This window comes from Neopsephotus bourkii, unplaced genomic scaffold, assembly GCF_033783945.1.
Source record: "Neopsephotus bourkii isolate Nb327-2 ecotype Australia unplaced genomic scaffold, CSIRO-AGI_Nbou_v1 NB_991, whole genome shotgun sequence".
Taxonomy (NCBI): domain Eukaryota; kingdom Metazoa; phylum Chordata; class Aves; order Psittaciformes; family Psittacidae; genus Neopsephotus; species Neopsephotus bourkii.
Window position 1 is genome coordinate 2,490,469 of NW_026901483.1, and position 6,111 is coordinate 2,496,579.

Below are 6,111 nucleotides of genomic sequence, written 5' to 3' on the forward strand. Positions count from 1 at the left end.
GGAGTGTAACTACTTTGAGAAGAAAAGAAGTGAGACACTGGCCCCCAAGTAACAGATTCAGATTATAACAGCCTCAATAAAAACATTTTCTTTAAATTTGATTGCAAACCCTAAAAGCAGAATTAACAATCTGCCAAAGCCAGTATGTTCATATAAAGAAAAGATTGTAAAAAATGATCATAATTATATGCATATAAACAGGCTCACTTCTATTTGATTTTAAAAGTTTCTTCCAGGCAAAAAATACTGTAATCTATTTTCTATCCCAGTCACAAGTTTATAACCATGCTACAAATTACAGCACTAAAATTTTGTGAAGATTATAATAAAATTGTCATTTTGTATCAACTATACTAAGCAAAATACAGGCACTAAAATGATAACAGGAATAATCTATTACCTTATTTAAGTATCTTCATTATTTGAAATGATAGTTGCTCCACACTATTTGCCAAAATATGTTAAGTGTTTTTAAAAGTCATAAACCTCTGCCAACCTCTTCTTTATACGTGTTAGCTATTAAGTTCTATCATAAATTATGAAATAAAAGGGTTTAAGTCAACCCAATAATATTAAATCTGCTCTTTCAATAATAAAATCCATGCAGCTGAGAGCTGCTCATTATTTATTTAGCTTCCAACACCTGAATCTGTTGCCTTCTAACTTCACTGTTTTTCTTTCTTTTCCTAGAAGAAAAACTGTAAGCTATGTTTTCTCACTCCTGTATGTTGCACTAATGTCTAGTATAGATCCACCTGCACCATCTCATTTTGTTACCAGTTATGAATCCAGGTTATCATCACATAGCAGTCTACCTGAATGCATGTCCCTATCCATATCACCCCTGAAAAGAGACTGAAAACCCCAAATAACCTCAATGTGATCTCAGGCATCTGTACCACAATACTGTTAATTACATGTATTTTTCATTTGTTAAATAGGACTACTGCTTTTCTGGCAACTAGTTGTATGTCCCTGCCTGATCAGAAAAATGAAAAACATACTTCAAAGCAAGCCATAGTGGAATATAATCCCCACAAATAGCAGAAATATGATCAAATACTGGTCAAAGCTACTCTTTCTGAAATTACTTCAGAAATAAATCCAAACTGAATCCCACACATCCAGATTGCCAAACGATTGTTTCCATTATATTCAGGAACAAGCATAGGTTCAGCTGAGGGCTCTATGTCACTGCACTCTGAGAACAGGTGTCCTGGGTTCAGCCAGGACAAAAAACACAGTCAAAACCACAGCACTGCACCAGCTACTAAGAAGGAGAAAAATGACTGCTACTGCTGAACCCAGGACAACAGGCCACCTTCTGAAAAGCAAAAGCAGGAAGGCAAAGCAGATGCCAATAAAAAAGAAAATACTATAAAAGTTACTGCAGTATTTGTAGCTAGTGGTACATACGACTTCAATGGTGGAACTTCAATGAGGGCAAGCCATTAACAGAACAAGAATAAGACGACACAAAAATAAAGAACATATGGATTTGGAGAGGGGGAAAGAGCACCCCGTATTTTTCAAGGAGGCTGCTATCACACCACTCAGAGCCTCGCTCATCTGCAATTCTCTGGGCAGTTTGTAGTTCAGTTTACATCATAAAAGTCTGACACAACTAATACTGTAGAAGATGGTGTTGAATCCTGCAGAAGTGAAGGGCTAGAATCCAAGCAGTCAGTACAGCTATGCTCGCTTTAAGGCTCACTTGTCAGAGCAGAACAGGATCAGAACAGAAGAGTGTTTAAAACAGAACAGAGCTTAAAATATTTGAGTCCCCTTAGGAAAGTGCACTAATGAGGTAGTCTATCTATAACATCTAATTCAAAGCAACAGACATACTGGAGAGCTCTGCTTATTCCCACAAGACAAAGGATAGGAATAATCTCCTTCCCCAAAAGCAAGCAGAATTTTTTAAATGAAAGTGAAGAAGAAAATGAAATGAAATGGCATGAAGTAAGTTCAGTTTTGCTAATCCAAGATGGGATAGTAACCTTATTCTTTATGGGCATATGTTAGTAGTTAGTATGCCTCCTGCATTTATTAGTGACATAACGTTTTTTGCTCCCCTAGAAAGAAAAATCTTGGCCTTCAGTTGGAACATGAGTTCACGAAGAGTCAAGGATATAGCTGGGAGGCTGCAAAATAATTAACTGGATCAAATAGCCAAGAAAAATAATGTCCTGCATTCAAAAGTGCAGATAAAGCCATCGGTACCCTAGATAGGGGAGGCATGAACAGTAGGGGACTCTCCTTAGCTTAACCTTGACTAGATAATTGCAAAAATAATGGTATGAAAGGTCACCTCTTGCTCTTCCCAACACAGCAGTACTGCAGCTTTGCAACACTAAGGTGTTCAAAAAGGTAAGCTGGCATACATGAAATAAATCATTATAGATAGGAAGAGATTCAGAAAGACTGCTTCTCATAGGAGGGACTGTAGAGGAGTGACCTTCACCTAAATGGGACACGTCTTCTCATACTCTTCTGCACGTATTTGCATCTTCTACTTGCCTTCCAGATGGCACAGGAGAGCAACACCCAACTGGGATTATCTCCTCCTATGGCCAAACCTCACTGTGGGTCATTCTATTCTTCACAAGTTTTAAGTGTCTGATGACCTATTTTGAGAATCTCAGATGGAAAATGCCATTATTTCACTGTTATTTACAGTGGAATTTACAGTTATTTGTAAAATGGAATAATAGCAGCAACAGCCACTTCCCATTATAATGTTGGAAAACCTAAACCTACATATTTATTTATTTAAGAGAATAGTTTAAGAAACCCTTATGTTAGCAAATCAAGAATAACGTATATAAAAGCTCTTGGTACTTTAAGGGAAAAATATTCTTCTTTCTTTTTGATTTACATTTGACATTCACACCATAATGCATACAATACACAAAATGCTCTTTTATGATTTAGGAATACTACACAAATAAAGTTTGAAATCTTTCTGTGTAACTGTAACCATGCAATCAATGAAAGCCTAACAGTTAATCAATGGTAGCTTCATCAGTGGTTAGTTTTGTAAGGGCAGCCTTCCTCAGGTCCTTGATTTAAAGTTAATTCAAAGCAACATGGGGCAGCCAGAAAAGCATTGTCTGCTACCTAAAAAGTCACATTTGAAAGTTATCAATCTGACATACAAAAGAAAGCCTACTGCTAATAATCAACATTAAAGTAGCAGAGGATTTGATAACATACCAAAAGACTAGTGTAATCAAAAAAATGTGTTTTTCAGAAAGAAAACCCCAACTTTTAATATCTGTAGGAGTCATGTAAAATAGAAACTGGTAAAGCAAAGCTTTTAACTAGTAAGAAAGCAATGAATGTATTGCTGACTTTTCCTATTAATTATCTATTCTAACATTCACGAAATTTCAGTATTTCAGACAAGCTTAGGTGAAGATATAATTCCCTTTGAAATTCAAAGGCATTTATCAGATAAACAGAATTCATCTAAAAAATTCTCAGCACTCAAAAGCATTGAATACTGCAAATCTTAATTCTTAAAGTAGCTTTTATACCTGCCCCATAACAATGTAACATTAATAGTTCTTGAAATTCATTGAAAGTGTAGGTCAATTTGTAACTCACTCACTGTTAAACCTTGAAAAACCCACATCAGAGGAGAAAAGCTAGAAGTAACAGTAGTATGATCCTGCTTGGTTCAAAGAAACATCTGCCAAAATTAAGAGGAGAACATAATCCTAAAATGGTGGACAGAGTAAGCATTAGTTCAGCAGGCCTCTGCTCTAAACACTCCTCTAAGTCTTCACTGATTGAGGCCAGGATATTACAAATAGCTTATACAAAATGCACAGGAATAGATCACCTCCAGAGCTAAAAAGCAAATTAAATACATGCAGGACTCTTTCTGTTTTTCAGTCTTGCTCAGTTCCCAAATTTTCCCTTTTAGTTGCCTTTTCTACTTTATATCACAGTTCTGCTGTAGTATAGATGGCAAACCTTGGCTAAAATTAAAGAGTAAAATATTAAATTTGCTTTAACAGAGACGAAAGGTAGAAAACATGTACCTTGAAGCCTATCCACTTCAAAGCGACATCTTCTCAACGCATTAGATGCATGTTCAAAAGAAGTTCATGTCCTTATAGTCAATCACTAAATGTAAAGATGGCTGTTAAAAAATGAAACTATCATCTAAATATTTTGTCCTTAATTCTATTACTTTTCATATCATTTTATGTCAAGGCAAGAGAAAAGAAATTTCCAAACACCTGTCATTTTCCATAGGTGGGTACCACATTGTTATGAAAACAAAAATGCGCAAGTACTTGGCCTTGTTCAGAGAAACAGATTCTACAGTTTAGAAAATACTTCACTGTGGCAAGCTAAAATGTAGCATTAAGAAAGCTTTAATTCCTGATGTTACTATACATGTAATACTGCCTTTACAGGCATAAGAATAGACACTTTAATAAACAGGATTACTCTTATCAATGATGAAAAGAGTATGTCTAATAATCTGTAAGATTAAGACTTAAGACCTATAGATGCTCTTTAAATGAAACTGATGACCAGAATCTAATATTAGTACTTTTCATTTTCAGCATTCTGTAATATGATTTACACTTTTAAAAAGAAATATTGGTGCATACTCTTGGTATGCCACTTAAAAACAAAACTGTACTTGTCCTTGTACTTGCTAGAAATAAGACAACAGAGAAGTCATGGGTCAGGGGAACCCACATTGCTATGTACCTTTCTTACCTTAGGTTGAAATAAAGGTAACATTTTGTCACAGTTGAAGATAAATAACAACACTGCTTTTATGGAGATTGAAAAAAATAATATTAATTAAAGCTGTTATCTTTCATCAAGACAATTTACCTGCCAGTGAACTAGAGATGCTACTTCAGAGTCATATTAATCTCTTCAGTATACTTGCTCTTCCAACTATTTTAGCCTGTAGGGTCATCTGGCAACCACCAGCCTTCACTTGTAACTCCTTTTTCTACCTGGAATATTAGAAAACAAGAAAACCTTTCCAGAAGTCATCCGCAATCAGTAGTTTTCCCATAACAAGCAGTAACTCCTCCCACCTGCCACTGGATACAGATATTCAACACTATTAAGTACTTCTAGCTCCCCACAGCTAGACAAATCCCCAAGTACTTTCTTTATTACATTTTTTTATTGATGAGGTTTGTCATTTTATGGGATGTGGTATAATAGAGGGCAATTTAGTCACTGATGCACACAAATGTTACCTTTTTGCAACGCGTCAGCAGCAATAATCTTCTTTCAAATATGCTGAGAAGCAGCTATAAACCTCCTCCTGCCAGAGGCAAGCTCTAGTGAGTTCAACTCAGCTGTGCTAAGAGATCTTCAGACTCTTTTTTAAGTTCTACATTCTCAAATATAGCAACAATTAGGGCACCAAAGCAGTTCAATTCTTGCATGGCCCAAAGAAAAGAGACACTGAATTAGGTCTTAAGTTTCCAAAGCAGTTTATCTGACCTCTTTTTTAGTGGTACCCCATCTTGCCCAGAGGGTGCAGGGAGAGGTGATCTTTTATAAGGCTGGGCAGAGAAACCGCAGGCCCTTGGGAGGTTAAACAACAATTCATTTTATTGTAAACTTCCTTAAAACTGTGTCAGGAGGAACTAAATTCTTGGCAAGTTCTTATTCAATTTCCATAGAAGTGTGAGGAAAAGGGAAAGGAAAGAAAGGAGAAAACAGAGAAATAGGATCACCATTCTGTGGGTCCAGCAACGCTGTCCCGCTCAGGGAGCTGCAGTCCTTGCAGTTACAGCCCTTTTATTCCTGTCAGTCACTGACCCCACTGAGGCCCAGGGCAGGGCTGCCTCACACGGGCGCAGCCAGTCACCATTTTGTTGGGTCAGGCCCTCCCGGAGCCCTCTCGCAGGCACAGACTCGCTCACTCGGTGCACGTGTGCTGAGCGCTGTTCTGGAAGGTTCCAGGCGGCAGCAAGTCTCTGGTGACCCCCAGCCCCAGGGACCGCACTGACCTGAGGGGCGGGAGCAGGCGCAGGCTGGTACCGGGGCAGCGGATCTCCGGCCTCAGGGCAGACAGCGCAGGAAACATCCCCTGTTGTGCAGCAGCACCCCTGCTCT

General features: G+C 37.7%; 1 long non-coding RNA gene across 2 annotated transcripts in view; it reads right to left on the bottom strand.

Annotated features, from left to right (window-relative positions):
* Positions 1–5,841, bottom strand: part of LOC133215603 (uncharacterized) — a 107,484-nt gene extending 101,643 nt beyond the window's left edge. The window contains exons 1-2 of one of the 2 annotated variants that reach the window (XR_009726420.1): positions 5,730–5,841; positions 4,864–4,991 (exon numbers count right to left, since the gene is read on the bottom strand). This is a non-coding gene — a long non-coding RNA (uncharacterized LOC133215603). Of the gene's footprint in view, positions 1–4,863 lie in introns of both variants that reach the window. The other variant, XR_009726421.1, reaches the window with a different exon arrangement.
* Positions 5,842–6,111: the final 270 nt, after the last annotated feature.